This window comes from Caretta caretta, chromosome 5 (genome assembly GCF_965140235.1).
Source record: "Caretta caretta isolate rCarCar2 chromosome 5, rCarCar1.hap1, whole genome shotgun sequence".
NCBI lineage: Eukaryota > Metazoa > Chordata > Testudines > Cheloniidae > Caretta > Caretta caretta.
Window position 1 is genome coordinate 101,705,864 of NC_134210.1, and position 21,552 is coordinate 101,727,415.

The following is a 21,552-nucleotide window of genomic DNA, read 5'->3' on the forward strand; positions in this document are numbered from 1 at the left end:
ACGGTACAAACAACGTTTGGAAAGATCATTAAGTGGTCCGCCGAGACCCTCAGCAATTTTCAAGTGGTCTGTGGAAAAAAAAAACTTTGGGGACCACTGGGTTATAGGAAGCATTTGTTAGAGGTGTGCATCCATAAGTTTGAAAATATACCATTCTATTGTACATGATTGGTTTGCCTTCCATTGGTTAAACTGTGTGTCTATCACATCAGCACACAGTGTTTTGTATCTTTCCTTGCCTGGCAGCCACGGAATTCAACAAAGAGAATTGGGTCATGATCAAATTCGTGATTGCCTGGGTCATGAGCCTCATAACAACTCACTTGTGAGAAGATGAGGACTGTTCTGTCAACTAATGTATGTGTCAGCAGAAGTTTTTTCAAGTGACAATATCTGTAATGTTTGTTGGGTGGCTGCACGCGTTGGCATTTAGCACACTCTTCTACTAGTGTGTGTGTGTGTGTGTTGGGAAATGGAAATGAGCCCAATGGCTACCCCAAGATTCCTGCAAGGAGGGGTCTCTGCCAGATGGATTGGGCACAAAAATGGGTCAGCTGCCTCTGCAGCCCCCTCTCCTTACCTTTTGGGTCTGGAGATCTGCAAGTTGGGAGGAAGCAGGCCAGGGACAGACATTATCTTCTCATTGGCACTGTGGAGATATGGCACAGCCTTTAGATTTTAACTTTCCGTAGTGGAGATCTCCTTTCAAAGTTGTTCCCTGCAGGACCCACTGCTGAGGAAGTCTTGAAAGCGTAGCTTTAGTAGAAGGCTACAAAGGACCAGGATGAGGCTTTCCGTGGATATAGAGCTGGTCATTGGCATGGAATTCCTGTGCCTCTGAACTCAGCCCTCCTGCTGGTCCTGCAAATGCTGTGAAGCTTGGGAGTTGTTCTGTATGTAGGCAACCCCACCCCTCCTTTCCAATAACACAGTCAGGAAGAAGTCTCAGTTAGGAAATCCTTATTGCCACTTCTTCCTCTGGGCCCATTTTATCAAAAGTCTTTTCGGGGAGAGCAGGGGTCCCAACATAGGTCTCTGAAAAGGAGAAGAGATGCTTACGAGGGATTGAAAGATCTCTAGGGTCAGGGAAGAGAATGGGTAAATAGAAGGGTGACTAAACAATGTGAAGATGAAAAAGCTTAAATAGAATGAGTCTGTCTTTTTTTTTTTTTTTAAATCAAGAAAGCACTTGCTGAACAACTTATTGGTGGGTTATTTAAGTAAATTTGCTTAACAAAGCAAATATTCTAAAATATTTCTGCAGAAAACGTTTCGGACGAACGTGGAGAAGAAAGGCGAGAGTGCGAGAAGAATGGTGGATGTGTTGTGATCAGTGCAGTCTTAATGACAGCTGAAGACCAATCGATCCAGGTGATTTCTTCAGAATCTGGTGTGCGAAATTCTCCACATAATTTCCATGGCATTAGCCATAAATATATATTGTTTTGCAGTGTTGTAAGATGCTGTTGTAAGATGCAGTATTGTAAGATGATGAACTAGTTTGGACTCTAAAACGTAGCTTGTGCAGTGTACGTTTATTTTCCACTTTACCTGAGAGGTGGGTTTGGCTAGGAATAAAATGAGTATCTTTGCTACCAAACTTCAGTCATCACAAATTAGGAATTGGCAACTATTTTACAATTTAATCATGCTGAATAGTGTTTTCCTAGTGATGGTCTAGTTTATGCTTGAATGCATTCTAATGCATATAAGCACCTATCAAGTACATATAAATTACAAAATAGAAATGAAAACCCTTTTGACTGACTATAATCATGGGCAGATTAGCCCAAAGGTTAATTCTTTGAGTTCTGGTCCCTACATTTATTCTGCTGTGGGTATGCATGCACCCCATGCCTTCCCATAATGGGATACATGTAGGGACCACACATCTTTAAGAACATTCAGTGACTAAGGTAAGTAACTGCCTCTTACCTACACATGAAAGATATTTCAGCTGTTTTTATTGTGCTTGGGATGGGATGAAACTCATGGCTTCTTTTTGAAACTTCATACTTGACACACACTCAGTTCTTAAGGCAGGCAGGTGCCTCTGACATGTTACTTTGTCAGAGTAAAGGGATGCATCTTATTAAATCTCATACTGTATACATATGTCGTGTTTTGGTATCATTTTTATAGATCAAAGTACACTGCTTCAAGTTAAGTCATGCAGAGTGCGCATAAGTGGTGCTTTGCACTTTAGCAAGTCCAGCTACCATATCTCCATTTAATTTACCTGCTAGGTCCCATCAGTTCAGTTACACTCTTTTGGCACTCCAGTGGTATTTATGCCCAAAAGCACATCTTGCTTCCAAAAATACCAAAGCTCATGAGACTTGACTGCAGGATTTTAGATGTGTGATTCACTCTAGATTGTAGTTCAGAAGCAGGAGGGAAGCCCCTACTGGGAAGGTTCTTGAGTTGACCACATCACAGGAAGATTTTGTTGGGAGAAGAGGGAGTGGACAGCCCCTGGGATTTCCCTAGGGATCAGACTCAGGTAAACTCACTATAGCCTGAAACAAACATTTGGGGAGTGTGCAGGCTAGCCTTTTCCAAGCTGTTGACTGTCTTGAGTTAATTGGCAATCCCTTTAGCTCAAGGTAAAAAGCTCTAGTAGAAACAGGCTCTAAGACTCTTCATTATGAGAAGTGTAATGGGAGGACATTTTATTAAACTTGATTTCAGTATGGGGAAGTTAGGGTAAATTCTTACTTAACCTGTACTGGCTTTCACATCGCTGTGGGCCAGTTCTTAACTCTTTCCAACAATCCATCCCCAAATTCCTTTGAGCATTCTTTGGTGGAATAAGTTTTAGCACCTCTCCTCTGAAATTAAATTGGTGCAAAACAGCTACTAGAAAAGCAGTTTCAGTTTCACTAGCTTTTTCTTTTTCTGAAGCATCCAGAATTTTGTCTAAAGATTTGTCTCAAATATCCAAAGTAGCTACCGATAGTAATTTTCAATATTCCCTTATTGTAATGTCATCTGGATTCTTCCACTTCCTTGCCCCACCTGCAGAATTGTCTGTGCATGCAACAAACTTATATATTTTTTTCACAATTGGTGTCTGTGTGTGCTTTTTTCTTTCTGTAAAGTTTTGGTTATTATGGCCCTATCCTTTGTTGACAGTCAAGTACACACCCATGTCTTCAGTTGTCTCACTTGCACATATAATTGGGTCATTATGTGTAATGGTCCACCCCCCAAAGATTCATTAATAGATTTTCCCAGCACACCTTAATTTTCTTGTCCTACTGAATCCAACAGCCTCCCAGTGACATCTGCTGAGTTGGGTGGTACGTCACCTGGTCATAAAGCCTGAGTAGTCTCAAACTGTTCTGAACAATTTTTGTTGCCTGTGTGAATCAAGTTATTGGTTTTTTTTCTTCTGTGGCATCCCTGTGGAGTTTGAGTCAACCAAAACAGGACTAGCAGAGTTTTGACCTCCATGGAAGAGACTACTCTTAGTTCAAGGCTGTAACACTCCTGTTCTGGATAGCAAAAAACATACAGTAGTATCATTGGACAGAAGTCATTCTGTTGTGACAATAACACTGTATTACATGCAGATGAATGAATTTACTTGTTTAAATTATTGTAATAGTTTTAATAGTATATAGGAATTGGGTAGTATCCTTTTAAATAGTTTGGGAGCCCTCTAGTGGGCTTGTCTATATTCTATAGCGGAAGCTGCCAGAACATAGCAGAGTGGAAGTGTACATCTGCAGCTAGGCCTTGTATGTTTGCATATAGCTAGTAACTTCTGTTGTCTGAAACCCAGCTGTCCCTGCGGCTTCCTTATATTCTTTGTTTTGTGTTGATAGCAAGGATGTGACCGAGTCTAAATTAGAAATGGGAATCATGCCTTGAACTCATGACCCGCAAAAAACAGCCTAGTTTAGGACTAAACTGTCTACTAGATCTCTCTGTATCTGCATGAGAGTGTCCTGAGAGATGTTTTCTTGTTGCAAAGGAGACCTTCCTGCTGAACACAATGTTTCTGTTACATGCCATGCACATATATAAATGTTAATTAAGGTGAGCAGACTTGCTCCCACCAATTTGAAAAGGATGCATTTTCTGGCCAATTGTTGGAGTGCAGAAAGGACGTTTACTTCAGAGTTTTGTTTTCCCTGGATTTGTTCAGGTTCTCGCAGATGTGTGGTTTGATTTGGGCCCTTTGCCAAGGAATTCCTTACTCAGGTATATAAGCACATTATCCCCAAACAAGTTCTGTCCTGGGGCACTCCCACATAACGTGAAGGGAAGCTGATCGAGTACTCCCACGCTTTCATATTTAGTTGGCAGCTGTGGATATGTTTTGGCACATGCGTATAGGGAGGTGGAATCTGCCATCATTTGAGATATAGTGCCAAATAATTAGCCAACACTAAATGAGGATTAACTCTGATGAGGTTCCCAAGCTGACTGGCCTTTAGACTAATGGTCTGGCATTTCTCCCTCTTTGGTTTGAGGTATTTACCACATATTTGAACATATACAGATTAAGTAACACACTTAAGGGAACACAGGCAGCTTAAAAACACTTTTCACTAATAATGTGGTGCACAAACAATGTAACCTTTCATTTATGGTTTTTTTTTAAGGTGACCTATGAAGATTATTTAAAAAAATTTGGGCTTGTGCCATTTTTAACAGCTTTATATAGAAAGAAAGTCTGAAATGTGTTGGCTTTTACGCCCAGAAATTTCTTTTTAAAGTTTGTATTGAAGTTTGTGTGTGTTTTAAAATTTAAACACCAGGAATAATGTCTGTCTTCCCTGGGTTTGCTACGGGGCCTCTTTGTGGAGCTAGTCAAAGTAGTTTTGGAAGTTATGGAAGTTTTTGTTGAAGTTTTGTCAATTTTGAAATTTTTTTTGTCCAATGGTGAATGTGAGCTCGTACACTTTAAATATCCCTAGCTTTTCAATTAATCCTTAACAAAGGCTTCTCTTTTTCCAAATATTCAGTAGCCATTGGGGTAATTTGTGTGCATGGGGGTGGAGGGAGATAAGGAGGGAGACATTCTAGAGTTTTAAACAGCCTGATTAAAATTTCCTTCCTTGTGTTATTCAGCTCTCAGTCTTCTAACTCTTGTGATATCATGTCACCAATTCTCCCATGACCACAGTGGCTTTCAGAGAAGAAGAGACCTGCCTTTCTAATCTGGAGGAGGGATGGAGGAGTGGAAAAAATCTAGTCATTTTTTTTATACAGCTGTAAGAGACATAAAAGGGCACAGGCCCAATATGTCTCTCTTCCTTTACAGGTCACCTTTCAACTATAACTTTGGCAGGACAAAATTTCAGATAAAGCTCCCCTTTGTATCGAACAACAGTAAGTACTGCTCGTCTGTTTCCATGAGTTCTGATCAAGTGGTTACCAGCATAGGCTGGCTCCAGTTAGCCTGAGCTCAAGTACAAGAGAATGGGGGTTGGGAGATAAAAAGTAAAGTACTTGTGACTGTGCAAGAGAGACTGTAGAGATTATCATCTGAGCTCCCAAAGCGTAGTGATTAGGAGGCTAGTACTGTACACTCAATAACCTTGTTGTCAGTGGGATTGTACCCTCCACCCCACTTTTCAACACTGTGTGCTGGGCAGAGAGAAGTCGGATTGTCAGTAATGGGTCCCTTCAACTATACAGTCAGAGCAATTCTGTTGCTGAAGAAAAAGCAGTAGTAAGTTCAAATGATTACAAGCATGCTCTCTTTGTCACAAGGACAGGTGTCAACAGTCTGGGCTACTTTTCAACTTTCTTTTTATAATGCCATCCATCTTCAAAGTGAATGCTCTGCTTTTATCAAGTGAGAGAGGTATTTTTTACTTCCACTTGAAAGCAAGCGCTAGACAGGGATTTGCCCAGGGATCAAACTGGGATGTACCTCTTATCTCTGTTTAAAAGTACAGCCAAAGTTAGGTGACACAAAAAACAGATGTACGGCAAATCACACATTAAGACAGTGTAAAGAGAATGTGTTCAGGCTTTGGTGACTTTTGAAAGCTTTGCAGTACATGAAACTCCAAACCTCACAAAGCTCCTTGAAGCATGAATTTCTTTCAGATTCTGCCAAAGATCTCCCATCCAATAACTAAAAAGAAAAGGAGTACTTGTGGCACCTTAGAGACTAACCAATTTATTTGAGCATGAGCTCTCGTGAGCTACAGCTCACTTCATCAGATCTCACAACATCTGATGAAGTGAGCTGTAGCTCACGAAAGCTCATGCTCAAATAAATTGGTTAGTCTCTAAGGTGCCACAAGTACTCCTTTTCTTTTTGTGAATACAGACTAACACGGCTGTTCCTCTGAAACCCATCCAATAACTATCACTTTAGATAAGCTATTACCAGCAGGACAGTGGGGTGGGAGGAGGTATTGTTTCATATTCTCTGTGTGTATATAAAGTCTGCTGCAGTTTCCATGGTATGCATCCGATGAAGTGAGCTGTAGCTCACGAAAGCTCATGCTCAAATAAATTGGTTAGTCTCTAAGGTGCCACAAGTACTCCTTTTCTTTTTGCGAATACAGACTAACACGGCTGTTACTCTGAAACCTGTCTAGGTCTGATTCCTATCCAGTTCATCTCAGAGAACAATCACAGCCAGAGGTGCTCTGGCTTCAGACTGAGCATAATTATTGGTGTGAGATATAAATGATAGTTTGGTCTTAATGTTTGCTGCCTTGTTGGGGCGAGGTTGCATATTTTCCCTTTGGGCTGACACTTGCTGGATGAGTTTCATTCTGTTCCCAGACACACCTTGGTTTCTGTGTAATTAATTGGTGCTTATTAAAAAAAAAAGATATTTAAGTTTCTAATGTCTTAATTTAGGTGAGGGGGGAAGCATTTTTCTTTTAATCCTTTCTCTATCCCTAGCTTTGATCCATGCTGTATTTCAGGACATTGTTGTGTCTGCAGAGTACAATAGAAGGGGTTGCTAATGCAGGATGATCAATAGAGCAGTTGGGAAATGTCCAAGTTTCCTATTTTCCTTATCTGGTATGAAGAAGAGAAACAGGCCTACAGTTCCTTCTCTGTTCTTAAGAGCAACTTTGTTCACTAGATGGCAGTATGGACAAGTTATATGAAAAGCTACTTTAATTCTAAAAATCAAAACAACGTAGCTTTCATCATAGTTATTTCAGCGGTGATTATAGGGTGTGATTGCTGAACACTGCATATCAGGAGAGAGCTTTCGTTTTACACCACCTTCATTTTCAGTTTTTCACAGCCTCTTTTCTGAGTGGCAGTCTGAGAAATGGACATTCTTCAGACTGAAAAGCAATGGGCCTGGGTGCCCTGCCTCAAAATTGTAAATGGTTAAAGTGTCTTTTTTTTAAAATTCTCTAATAGTGGGTTTGAAGTGTGGCCCTTTTATGCCTTTTAGATACCGAAGTGCTGGAATACATAGCACATACTCACTCTTTGCAGATCTGTTGTTATCAGAACTGCCCCAACACACTGTACTGTTCTTGTGGCTTCTACTGAGAGAATATTGGCAAACGTCAAGGGCTCAGAAAAACCTGTGCATAAATCACTGACTACGATGAAAAAATTACTAATGGATTTCTACTTAAAATAGATACTGCCAATCTTCAAAAATTTTGGAGAAACTAGTCCAGTAAATTGAATCTCTCTTCCACAAAAATATGCCAGCATCCAATTACAGGAAAAAAAACAAAATTTCACCAAATAGCTAGATGTTTCTCTTACATTTAGCATTATACCCACAGAGTTCCAGTCCTCGATCTAGAAAGGAATTCAAGCATGAGCATAATTTGGAAGTCAATTGGACTGCTCAGATGTTTAAAGTTAACTGTGTGTTTAAAGTAATCTGCTGGATCAAGGTCTTAATCATTTTCAGATTTTTACTGATTCATTTTTTAACCTTCCTATTACAAAAAATCCCTTCAAATAACAATTGAATTTCTATGAAGCGCAGGATAGAAGCAGAGTTACCCCCACAAGAAGGTGGTTTCAGAGGGGGATGAGACACGTGATCAAATTGTGAATATCCGTTACATTGAAAAGAGCTGGGAGCATAACCCCTCCTTGATTGTCTTTCACTGCCTACTCCAAATCATTTCATCCCATCCAACATAACCATCTTTGGAGAATACTGGTGCCATGGGGTTTCCAAAGCACCTCAGTGAGCTCATTGCAAGGCTCTACTGACAACAACAGACCACGGTGGAAACCACAAAAGGCGACGAGTGGTTTCCCACTGGGCAGGGTGTGAGACAAGGGTGCATTCTGTTCCCAAGTTTTTCCAACATGTATGCAAATGTATTATTAGGCAAGCTGTGGAAGGAGCTGGGATTTCCATTGGTAGAGACCTTTTTAAATGGCCTTGGATATGCTGATACTCTTCGCTGCAATATCGAGGCAATGCAACCAATGTTGGCATCTGTAAAAACAGTTACTGAGAAATATAGTCTATCCCTGAATGTGGCACAACCAAAATGTCCATACGCTGACATGATCATTAATAACAGGAAGCAAGTGCACACCCTGATGGACAGTCAAGCTGTGGAGGCAGTACCTGAATTTAGTTACCTGGGATCCATACAGAGCCAACGGAGAAGGCCGCTCCAAAAAAAATTGGAAGAACACTGGGGCTGGCTTGCTTAGCTGTGGCCTCCCTTATGAAAGTGAGGGAAAAACCGTGGCATCTTGAAATGTACAAAGGTTTGGCTGATGAAAAGTGTAATGACTTTTTTAATAGGAACTTACGGATGTGAATCCTGGGAAACTGATGCTTCTGACAAGAGGAAAATTAAAGCCTTTGAGAAATGGTGTTGGTGAAGACTTTTGTGTATCTCCTGGGTGGGAAACCAGATGAATGCCTATGTTAGAAATAGTCTTGGAGAGACCTGGACTCTGTTGTCAGAAATGAACAGGCCCAAACTTCTGTATTTTGGTCATATAAGGAACAGAGATGGAAATAACCTCAAGAAAGTTATAAGGAATGGTGGTGGGATAAAGTCCATGACTAGAGCTGGTTGAAACTTTTTGATGGAACCATATCCCATCTGTATATGCAGTTCAGTTAAAATCACAATACTTAGCAAAATTTGGTCAGTTTTGCTGGAATTTTGTATCTGAAGAAAACTGGCAAAAAGTTCCAACACATTTGACGTGTCCTGTTTCAACATTTTTCTGAACGAAATGTTTCAATTTTTTGTTGAAATTACTTTTTTTTTAATTTCTTTTTATTTTATTTTATCTTAATTTTGGTTTAATTATAAAACAGCAGAAATTGAAATAGAATGTTTTGATTTTGTGAAAATGAAAATGTTTCAATTTTCCTTTGTGGAGCATTTTGGAATTGTCAAGTTTTTTTTCTGATGTGAAAAAAAAAGCCAAATTTGAATCTCTAAATCCTTCATGAAACAGAACTTCTGTCCTTTGCACAGTTCTATCCACTACTAGAGCTTGTTAGAAAATGGATTTTCTGTCCAGTGAAAAACTGAGATTTTTTTCATCCTGAATTGGGATGAAAAGACAGTATCAAAACTATTCACAGAACAAAATGCATTTTAGGTCAGTCTAAACGATTTTGACACTTTTAAAATTTGTTTTATGTAACGTGGACATTTTAACACTTGCAAAACTTTTTTCCAGTTATTTTCAAAATGAAATTTTGTCAGTGACTTCCCAAAAAGTTTTGATTTCACTGAAACAACATTTCCAGTGAAAACTTTCCAACCAACTTTTCCCACTACCTCTACAGTTTCTTCAACTTTAAACTCTCAGGTAGTTTTCCAGTAGGAAAGTTGGATCCAGCTTCCCTTTCTAGCGGCAGCACATTGTACAATCCATTCCCTGGTCCTTTGTTAATGGATGGTGGGAAGTATAGTACACTTGTTTCGGTCCAGTGTGTTTATTCCTGTGTGAAGTGCTTTGGGTTTTCTGTTATCACTGTGATAAGTGCCTGGAAGTTGAAACACAGAGAAAGTGACAATATATAGAGAACAGACCAATTCTTAGGTTAAAAGAAAAGGAGTACTTGTGGCACCTTAGAGACTAACCAATTTATTTGAGCATAAGCTTTTGTGAGCTACAGCTCACTTCATCGGATGCATACTGTGGGAACTGCAGAAGACATTATATACACAGAGACCATGAAACAATACCTCCTCCCACCCCATTCTCCATTCTCCTTCTCCTTGGTAATAGCTTATCTAAAGTGATCACTCTCCTTACAATGTGTATGATAATCAAGTTGGGCCATTTCCAGCACAAATCCAGGTTTTCTCACCCTCCACTCCCCCTCCCCACAAACTCAGGAGAGTGGGGTGGGAGGAGGTATTGTTTCATGGTCTTTGTGTATATAATGTCTTCTGCAGCTTCCACAGTATGCATCCAATGAAGTGAGCTGTCGCTCACGAAAGCTTATGCTCAAATAAATTGGTTAGTCTCTAAGGTGCCACAAGTACTCCTTTTCTTTTTGCGAATACAGACTAACACGGCTGTTACTCTGAAACCATTCTTAGGTTAGTAATTGGTGCTGCTACCTGCCATTCAGGGACATCAGATCACAACACACCAATCCTAGATTAGATGATTTTAGGATGCAGAAAACTAAGGGTGAAGTCCTGGTCCTGTTGACGTTAATAGTTTTGTCACTGATTTCCGTGGGATCAGGATTTCACCCTAAGAGTTTCTCACTAATATTCTTTCTGTTTAAATTCACTAGTGGTGGTGTTTTATGTTGAAAGGATTTTAACAGGGGGTGGGGATAGAGGGGAGTCAGAAGTCCCTTTCCAAGTTGGATGGATCTACTGCATGTATATAAGCAGTAAGATAACAAATGTCCGTGCCCTCTGACACTGTTAATGCCAGAACATCTTTTAGTGTTTTTATGGGTGCAACCTAAGGACTTCTTGCCTATCGGCGCTTGTACACCCAAGGAGGGAGAGATAAGAGGTTCCTTTTCATAAAACACAGCGCAGCGAACTATCTAACCACTTGCATTTTTTTTCCAAGTTGAAAAAACAAATTACTGGCAGGTGTAACAAATTTGTGCCTAATTACTCAAACATATAGTAGCTTTAGTGGAAAAAAAATCACTCAAGCTCTTAAGTGCAAAATAAAATGTGCCTTAAATACTTTAAGCTTAATTTCACTAAACATTTTGTAGTAGTTACTTACTAGGGCCATATACCATAAGCTTTTCTAATTAGTAGTCAATTTTTTTATTAGACATGACACACTCAAAGGTCAGATTAGTAATACAGAGCAGAACTGATAAATTATGGAAAGCTGTGTTAACTATTTCAGACTGTAATGAAGTTCTTAGAATTCAGGTGTCTTTAACCTAAAGCAGCTGCAGAGAGAATCTATTCTGCACATCTATATGCTTCTAGAAAAACAGGAGACTTAAGTCTTAAAATGTGCCAGGCAACTATCAAAAAAGAATAAACCTTAAGTTTCAAGCTTCACCTTCTCTAACACTGTTAAGACAGTATCTTCAAAGCAAGGGCTAGCTAATAATACAGCCAATGCAGTATATTTAATGAAAGCTTTTAATTTTTAAACGCACCCTCTTTTATAGTATTAGGTGGAGGTGAAAAAGTGATCTTGGAGAAATAAAGCTGGATTTAATTACAAGTGTCCAACTCTTCTGCTTCTGGTTTTACCAGGTAGCAGTTGTTTAACTGTACAGAGCATATATTAGGTTGAGTACATAGAGAATTCCAAATTTACAGCAAATATTCTCAATGCACTTTAAATAACTACAGTGATCTTTATCTTAGAGCCAGTTAAATAGTACAGAAATCATCATATTTTCATGGAATAAATCTGGCAAGTTTATTATTTGTGTGTGAGGTTCTTAATTGTTCATGAACATTCAGATGGCTGCTGGTTTCTTCATTGAAAAAAAAACATGAATTTTATTATAATTGATGATTCATTCACAAATTTATATTGGAAATGTTATTTTCTGTTTGTTTACCAAGTTTATCACCCCATCAGGTTGCAGAAACAATACAGTATGATTTCAATGGCCAATAACACATACATGAGCCAGACACTTCGCTTAAAACAGACAAGTGAAGCATCTCCTGAGTCCTGTTCCCACTCCCCACTCTGGCTTCTGTTTCTGATGATGGACTAGCTCCCTTGTTTAGAGAGCATCTCACTTTTAAAAGCAGGATCTGACACTCTTTTCTGACTGGGATTTTCCATTTTCCATCAGTTGCCGGGGGGCAGAGTTGTTAAAAGTCAGCCTCTCTGCCCCTAGGAACTTAGTTTCAGCTTCCCAAACAGTCTTTCTGCTCCTAAATGGAGGTTCCAGTCGACACCAAAAGTTACAATTATAAATGCTGTTCATAAAACAGAATGGAATTCATAAATTGACTTATTCCCCAAACTGTCACAATAGTCTGATAGTCTACTCATGAGTATAACTTGACCAGCTGTAATCAAAACAAAGACAGCTCTATTATTTGTTATCCGAGCATTGTGATTGTGTTTACTCAGTAAAACATGGTGTGATCCCTATCCCAAATATCTCACATTCTAAATTAGACAGGTAAGTGGTTTAGACACAAGGCACTACCTGACCAGATAAAGATAAAAACTGAAGATGGTGCAAATTCATTTATGTGTATACACTTCTTCTGAAATTAATTATTATTGATAGGCTTCAGAGAAGGGAGGGGTCTGAGTAGAGAAGGGGAAGTTTCCTGGTACCCAAAGAAAGGGGGAGAAGTCTAAGTTTAGGGGGAGGAATGGACAAAGGCATGAGGAAGGGAGCAAAGGAAGCATTTAAGAGGACTTCATTTTCTGACTGGCAAGTCAACAATGTTCATAAGCACTAAATTCACTAATAGAAACCTAAGCTGGCACATCTTAAGGTCCTTTTTATTATATTATAAAGACACCCCTGGATTTTATATTTCCTGACAGAACTTTAGAGTCTGTTCAGTTTTCACTACTTATGTGGATTGTTTACTTTCTGCATTTCTCCCAGACCAGACAATAAAAATATACTAGTCAGTTTTCCTTTTGTTTATTATCAATTTCTATTTCATTTCACCTTCAGGTTCTCATACACTAGCACAGTCTGCAATATCTGAGTTGCAAACACTTAAGGGAAATGTTTGCTTTGAAAAACAACTTTCTCTAGAATGTTTTGTTTTTAAATTGAAAGCACTGCTACTTGTCTCAGATCATAACATTTATAAACCCAAATTTAGAGCCACAATTGACCCTGAAAAGATAATAAAGTTTCAGTGAAAACATTGTACTACACCAAAGATAAATGAAAATATATAAATATTGTAATATAAGTTATTTAGGAAATTGAGTAATAACTAGTTTACATAACTTGTGTAACCACTGCACTGTTTGTTCTCTCTAATTTAAGTCAAAGTATTTTATTATGACCAAGAGAAGGGAAGTTTATGGACAGTAACAGCAGTTATACTCAAATCCTTGCAAGAAGCAAAAATAAACTTAATTTGCTGCAGTTTTGACTCACAGTATCTTTTCAGATAGTAGAGTCTCTATAGAAAAATGGTTTGGCCTTTCAAAGACACCTCTGCTCACTTTTTACAGTATAGCATTCAGAAATTCATGTGGGAAGATGGATCAGCCACCAATTGCATGTGAAATTGAAGCTTTTAATTGAAAGGAGCATATGAGTTTCCTTGATGAGGCAGTCATATTGCTGGAATGTGAGACTTGTGATGCTTTACCTGTGTGGCTTGTAAATTATTTAGTTCATACCAGTAAGTGAGCTTTGTGTCAGACCTTACAAGCCAGTTCCTACACTGCTTTAAACATCTACTGGTTCACTTTAAACGCTGCTTAAAAATTATTATTTTTCCAAGACTGACCCAGGTACAGGTATGAAAACAAAGGGACTGTTTTGGTTTTTGTTTTTTCAGAAGAGCTGAGCACTTATAATTTGAGTGGGGAGTTGCTTGGCACCTCTGAAAATCAACCCTAGGTGTCCCCAGTTGGACACCTAAAATTAATGGACAATTCTTTGAAAATGCTGGCCCGGATAATGTGTCCAAGGCCACAAGATGAGTCATTAGCAGAGCTTGGATTAGAACTCAATAATTCCCTGTTTCTAATTCTGTACTCAGTCCATCAGGTATGCTGGTTAGCACTAGGAAGTTATTTTTCTTAATGTAATCTTGCTAAACTTTAACTTTTCATGGAAATACCAATAAAATGGTTATGAAAACTGAAATATCTTAAGTTCACCAATAAGAAAACTTTAAATAATCAGTTTATTAGGTTCAGTGAGCATAGTCTTAAAAAAAAAAAAAATAGAGAGCTTCCCATTCAATCTAAAGATTTCACCCTGTCCAGAAGGGAAATTAATTTAGAGGGCAGAATGCTTTTGAAAACACTTGTCTACAATTTTCTTTCTACTAGGAAATGTAAGGGAGGTGAGGAGATAAACTATTTGTAACAGATTAGTTAAGTATTTAAAACATTTTAGGAATTAGCTACAAACCGAGAAATAGGCCCATATTAAGTAAGGTAAATAATTCGCCTAAGTACTCAGATCCAGCTGAAATACATGCACAGCAACTGCACTGACCTGAACTAGATTTTATTGTGAATTTCCTGAAGCAGTTGCTTGTTAGCTGGTATGAGTCAGGTTTTCACATTTTCACTGTTAATCTGCAGGAAACTTGGGTGTTCATGCATCCGGTAGTCACCTATTGTTAATGTTCTACACAACATTTCTGTAAGTGGTAACTTGGTAATAACAATATATGGGTGTTTGCAATTGGCTTTTTGTTTTGCCCGATTACTGACATTCACTGACGTAATGTAAAAGAAATAGCTGCACAGGCACTAAGAGCCGGCCCTTAACAGTGGCATTCGAAACAAGGTGTATGCCGAACCGATGCTTTATTTCAGCAAGACACACCTGTCAACTGGAAGAAACAAAATCTCTGAATCCTTTACTTACTGTTCTTTACTTGTAACACCTGAGAAGGCTGTAACTGAAAGAGATTAGAGAGGAAATGTGTTTCTACACACACACACACACGTTAATGTACTCTGTGCATTTGACAGCAATTAATGCCTTTTTTGTGCCTATCACACAGCTCTAGGAGAGGGCACATTTGAAAAAAAGAAAAACATAGTTGTGAAATCACAGAAATTGAAGGTAGGTGTAGTATCTGCAATTGCTTTTTAAGTCATGTTTTGAAATTGGCTAGGTTTCAAGTTGGCGATGTCCATTTCATCTCCTGGCGCTTGCTTGTTTCTAAGGTTCAGTTCATCGGGAATATAGATGAGACTGGTAGCGCCACTTGTAGTTGAGATTGCCCACTGTTTTTTTTAGTTGCCTATAACTCTGCCAGACTTAAACCATTCTGGCTCAAATTTTCCATGCTGTGTATCTGCTTCAAGCCAGATTTTTCTGGAAGGTTTCCGGTAAAATAGTTCAGAACAAACTTGCCTATATTTGTTTTTTAAAAGTGTCACAATTTGTTGAGACGCTCTAGTACCTCTGTGTTTTGGAGCAGGGACTTCATATTTGGTACAGGGGTCCTCCTGGTATCAGAGATGTGCCTTATATTCTCCTGTGAAAATCAATTCCAATTTGGCCCACTTATGAGCCTCTGAAAATTCTTGGTTTGCACTTGCTCGGTAGAGACTTCAGTGTTCTGGCACTGAAATTCTTTAAGGATTCTGTCTGTACTGAGCGTGCTGCAGCCCAGGGCTGCAGAGGCTGACTAGGATTTTCCTTGCAGTTGCTCCTCCTGGTGCCAGGGGCAGGAACTGCAAGGACATCAGCTATCACTCCTGTGGTCTCAGTGCTGCCCTTGCTGGTGCCCAGGAGGAGGAAGCATTCAGAGTTGAATGCAGAGGTGAGAGATATTGGGGTAGGGAGAAGGGTTGCAGGAGCCAGAGCAGAAATGGAAAAGAGGAAGTAGGAGATAGGGAAATGGTAATGTAGGAGGAATACTAATCGAAACAAAGGGGAATGGGAACAAGCTGTGAGCGCAGGGGCAGAAGGGTTCATAATGACCAGAGAACACACCCTTCTACACCCTGGAATTGAACCAGCAGTCCTGAGTTTCTACATTCTGCTGCTGTACTCAGAAGCTGAGACACCCTCTGGACAGCGTGGGTGTCTTATCTCTCTCTCTCTCTCTAGTGCAGTGGTTCCCAAACTTTAACAGCCCGCGAACCCCTTTCACTAAATTGTGAAATCTCGTGACCCCCCTCCTAAAAATGAATATTTCAAGGGATTTAAGTTTAAATTTCCTCAGTGTGATGGATGCGTTTGCTTTGCTCTGCATAGCTCTTGGAAGTCCAGAACCACTGGAGAAAGATAAAGTCTCAGGTCTGGTTCGGCATCAAGTCTGTTTCTGCATTTGGTTTTCAGATGTGCATACAAAGAAAACGCTTTCTCGCATAAGTATGTTGTTGAAAATAGTAACAGAACTGCAGCTTTTTCTGCCAGAAAGGGGTATTCGTTTCTTAAACTCAGCCAAAAGTTGATCAATGACAGATTTCTGAAAACTCCTTTTCAGTTCGTAATCACAGGAGATCTCAATCAATTTCTTTTTCCCCAGTGTTCAATATTTGTGTTGAGAAAGTGGTATCATCAAAAGTGTTGCAAATCCAGTCATTATTGCCTGACATAGCTGGAAAGTATTCCCTAAAAGTTGTGCAAAGTCCTTTTAGGTGTGCAGTTATATTGGTTTCAGTTGATCCAACTGAAGTTTATGTTCTGCCAGGAAGTCATGAAGATTACAGAAACACTCAGTTTGATTGTTTTCCAAACAACTTTCCCAGAACTGCAACTTCTTTACCATGGATTCAGCTCGCTCTTGCACATTGAAAACTGTTATATTGAGGCCTTGAAGAGAGAAATTTAGGTCATTAATTCTTGAGAACATATATGCTAAATAAGCTAGGCTCTGGAGCCAGCTGGCAAGGTGGAAAGGGTGGCTGTTGGGGAAAAAAAAAACAACTAGAATTTCCGTTCTAAGCTCAAACAGGTGCACAAGGATTTTGCCCCTGAGAGCCATCTAACTTCAGTATGGGTCAACAGACAGTTGGGTATACTACCCATTTCTTCACAAAGTATGTGAAATATTCTGGAATTTTTGGCCGTGATTTTTTGAAATTCTCCATTTTCACTGCATTGTCCAGCACTTCCTTCAGTCCCTCAGGCATGTGTTTTGTTGCGAGGGCTTGTCTATGGATGCTGCAATGAGTCCAAGAGACTTTTGGTGCAACCTTTTTTGTTCAAACTACAAATCCAGTGTACTTCCTCGTCATTGATGTGGCCCCATCAGTGCAAATGTCTAGGCAACGAGACCAATCTATTTCCTTTTCTTGAAAATATGCATTAGTCAGATTGAAGATATCTTCTCCAGTTGTACGTTCTTCCAATGGTCGGCAAAACAACAAGTCGTCTTCAACCATACTTTCATTCACATAACGTACAAACAGTAGCAAAATAGCTAGATTAGCTACATCAGTCGATTCATCCTATTGTCTAGTATAGTATGGACTATTTTTCACTCTATGTACAATTGTGGTCTCTGCATTATTTGACATGTCATTAATTCTTCATGATATGTATTATTGGACAAAGGTACCATGTCAATCCTTTTAACAGCCTTTTCTCTGAGCATTCAATGAACTACATCTTCTATACATGGACCAATCAAGCTCTCTGGTATGGCATGGGCTTCTGATGCTTTTGCTACTCGGTAGTTCACGCGGTATGACGCTTCAAGTGCATTTTCATTATCAGTACTTGCTTTGGATATAAAACTGGTAATGCCACTTTTCCTCTCAGCTAATTTTCACTGGAAAAAATCAACAGGCTTGTTGAGTTGTGCAGGATGCCTAGTTTCTAAATGGTGCCAAAGTAGAGAAGGTTTGAGGCTGCTGTTTGCTAGAACATCACCACAAATCACACTCTGTGGTTTTGGACGTTCTTGATCACCAATGCATGTAAAGCCATATTTTATATAATCATCATCATATTTTCTTTTCTTTCTTTCCAGGACCATCATGATCATTAGACTTAGATTTTCCACAATGTGGACTTGAGGAAACACTAGCTGATCCTTGCGTCTTTACACTTTTTCCTTTTTCAGCCACTTATCCATTGAACTTGTGTACAAAAGTTCTAATAAAAATAACACAGAGAGACTGCTAGCAACCAACAAACTAGAAAACGAGAAGATTCACTCAAGTCTCACTGAGGCAAAACAGCACTTCAGAGAGAATGACAATTACTGAGGCACCTTAACACTGCTACACTGGCTGCAACGTGCTTCCAGCTGGTTTGGCTCGCAAACAGATTTTCTTCCGCCACGAGATCTGTCCCTATGAGGGTGCCTGCGAGGGACAAATTAGCTTGGACTATCCCCCACATACAGCATGGCCCCTGCTCACTCTGCCCTCGATGCCAGCTTCCCCTGTCTGACAAGGACAGGGGTCTGAGCTGCCACCTGCGCTCCTGGGGTCTCTGCTGCTGCCCCGGTCAACTGAGCTCAGGCTGCAGGTCCCGCTGACCGCCGGGGCTTGGGCTGCCGGCCCCAACTGCCCAGCCCCACTCTCCCTGGGCCTTGGGCTGTCAGCCCCACGCAGAGCGCTGGGGTTCAGGCTGCCAGCTCCCCCGCTGACAGGGGCAGGCCTCGGGCTGCCAGCCCAAACTGCCCTGACCCGCTCTCCCTGGGGCTCGGGCTGCCAGCCCCACGCAGGGCGCTGGGGTTTGGGCTGCCGGCTCCCCTGCTGATGGGGGCAGGGCTCGGGCTGCCAGCCCAAACTGCCCTGTCCCGCTCTCCCCGGGGCTCGGGCTGCCAGCCCTGCAACTGGGTCCCACCTGCTGCCTCCAATGCCCGGGGTCCTCTGGCCGCCGTGGGTGAAATTTTTCTGGTGAACCCCCTGTAACGTTCTGCGAACCCCCAGGTGTTCGCGAACGCCAGTTTGAGAACCACTGCTCTAGTGGTTGGTGCACACAGAGGTTAACAGCCTACTACTGCTACCAGTTTCTCTGTTAGTTCAAGTGGTAGAGGTCTCTTCTATGAATATCAAGGTCTGAACCCTGCTAATGATCCAAGCTGGGGGTCTGTATAGCACCACATGATAGAATTTCTGTTTATTCGGGTTTCTTTTAAAGGCCAAAAGGATCAAAACATGACTGGGTTTGTTTTGTTTTACTGTGCCAAATATAAAGGAGTGACATTGCGACCCCATGCACCCAGTCACAACACCACTCGCTCAACTTTGCCCCGGCTTGCCACGCCATAGATAGACTTGGAAGAATGTTGAAGCTGCTCTGCTTGAAGGCAAGTACAAGCCAGCCTGCTAAGAAATGTCATAGTCATCAGTTGTTGTGATTACTTTTTCATTTTCCTAATACAAGAAAATCAGCAGTTAAGTTAAGAAAATTGTTGGGGGAAGAATACAGGTGATAATTAGCACAGGAGGAGTTAAAACACATAAATTAAACCAACTGAGTTAATGAGAGTTACTCTTGCTTATTATGTTGACAGGAAATAATTTAAAAACAGGTTAGATTAGATTGGTGATCTTATAACATTCCTAGTAATCATTACTCCTGCATGTTAACTAGGGTAAACTTACACCCACATTATAACATGTTTTGCACCAAACCATAAACAGCTTACTACTTTTCAATATTTCATCAGTGAGAAGAGCAATGGAAGTTTTCATCACACTATCCTGCTAATGTTCCTCAACCATCCTTTAGAATTAGCAAGAGAAGTAGGGAGTTCAATCTTTATGCCCTTTAGACATTGGTGCCTCTACTGAGATAGCCAAGAAGTGCCACTTGAGTGTTGACATGACTACCTGTACTAGAAGCTGAATTAGGACCACTTACTCACTTCACATAGGCCACCAAACAGTTAACTGGTAGGCAGTACTTAAATATTACGGCTTGACGTCTATGCAGGTGAATTTTATTACCATTAATCAGTATTCATAAAATGTGTACAGCTCTGTATCTGGGGAATCTGATGAGGTTATTAATGAGGCCACTACTTGGATTTACACAGCAAATGTGATCAAGATCAAGAAACAAGGTTTTCTGTATAAATGATAATTACAGTAACTTGATTTGCTCATAAAGACAGGCTAACTAGACTGCAGTTTTGCAGTTGTTTCTTGTTTTTTCACTATCCTGAAGTTTACATAAATCTTCCACTGAATTGCCAACTTCTACACACCTGTCTTGTTTAGGTATTTTTGAATATATAATATAAATATAACTAAACTTTATAACTAACTCAGTATTATTGCCCAGAATTTTAAAGGTCATTATATGTGGAAACCCTATGCAATTTTTGAAGAGGTGATGATGTCCCCTGATCCAAGATGGAAGTGGATAACAGTGGTGCTCTTGACACTGGAAGTCTGTCTCCCCACTGATAAGGCTGGCACTCCCAGATGCCAGAGAGAGGAACTGATAAATGTGAGTGGGGGGGTTTGCGGGGGTAATCATTCACTGAGTAGATAAGATGGGTATTGTCTTATGGGCCAGGCTCTTCGACTGTATTTCTCTCTGGATGACTGTTTGATGAAACTTACAGCGTTTGTGAAGGCACTTCCTAAAACTTCCTGTGCTGCCTGTATAATCTGTTGTTTGTTTTATTTTGTCATCTTTATTAACATTTCATTTCAGATCATTCAAATAACAATCCAACTTCTAAGGCTTACTGTTTTAAATGTAGCTGAAGTCTGTAGCCACTCAAGATTTGAAATTAATTCACCCCTTAGAAGTATTAGACAAGCTCAGGCATGAATAAATAATATAATTTTCCATGTTTTTCTGAAATTCTTAAGACAAAATTTGTTGCTATGCTAACTGATAAAATGATTCACATGTATTGGGTGGTTACACTGTAATTCTTAAATTATCTCAGATTTTCTTTTTCTTTTTAATTGATTTTGTACTATATTTTATTATTCCAGTAAAATAAATATAATAACCTCTCCAGCTCTCATAGGATATGCTCAGTATGTTCACAAATGTAAAGGAGATGAGAAATTATTCATAGACATTCTGTTCTAATTTTCTGTAATTATCCGTATGCCCAAAGTTAAATTAATTCTACCAGTACTAGTCCTTGCATTATTGTTTATTTGCTGTTGATCAGTAAAACAAAGTGGAATCCCTCCAGTCTTTTGCACCTTGAATTACTCTTCTTTTGACCTCTGAACAGGTGCAAATTGGCATTGCTTTGCAGTGTTGTTTTCATGTTTGTAGACTTCCTAGGCATGGGACCCAGGTACAGACATACTGGTCCAGTAGCAGAGGTAATGGAGGGTGAGTGTGGATGTAGTGGACTATGATTTACTGGAGTGTGCAACAAAATATGCAGACCATGTTCTCAAAGCCCTTTCCCAGAATGCGCTTGCATAGCTCAACACACTCAGCTCCCTTTTGGAGTTTGTGATGAAGCACAGGGGTTGTACAGCTGTGTTATGCAGGATGGCCACCTATCTCTCTGTGCACCTGGAGCTCTGTACTGCAAGGAACTGAGTGCCCTTTTCCAGTGACTTTAGTGT

General features: G+C 40.0%; 1 protein-coding gene across 3 annotated transcripts in view; it reads left to right on the forward strand.

Annotated features, from left to right (window-relative positions):
* The window catches only part of KANK1 (KN motif and ankyrin repeat domains 1), a 167,910-nt gene that overhangs the window by 60,171 nt on the left and 86,187 nt on the right, over positions 1–21,552 (forward strand). For 2 of the 3 annotated variants that reach the window (XM_048850875.2, XM_075128752.1), the window contains exon 3: positions 1,265–1,371. The gene's annotated coding sequence lies outside the window, so the exon portion shown is untranslated. Of the gene's footprint in view, positions 1–1,264; positions 1,391–21,552 lie in introns of all 3 variants that reach the window. The other variant, XM_048850877.2, reaches the window with a different exon arrangement.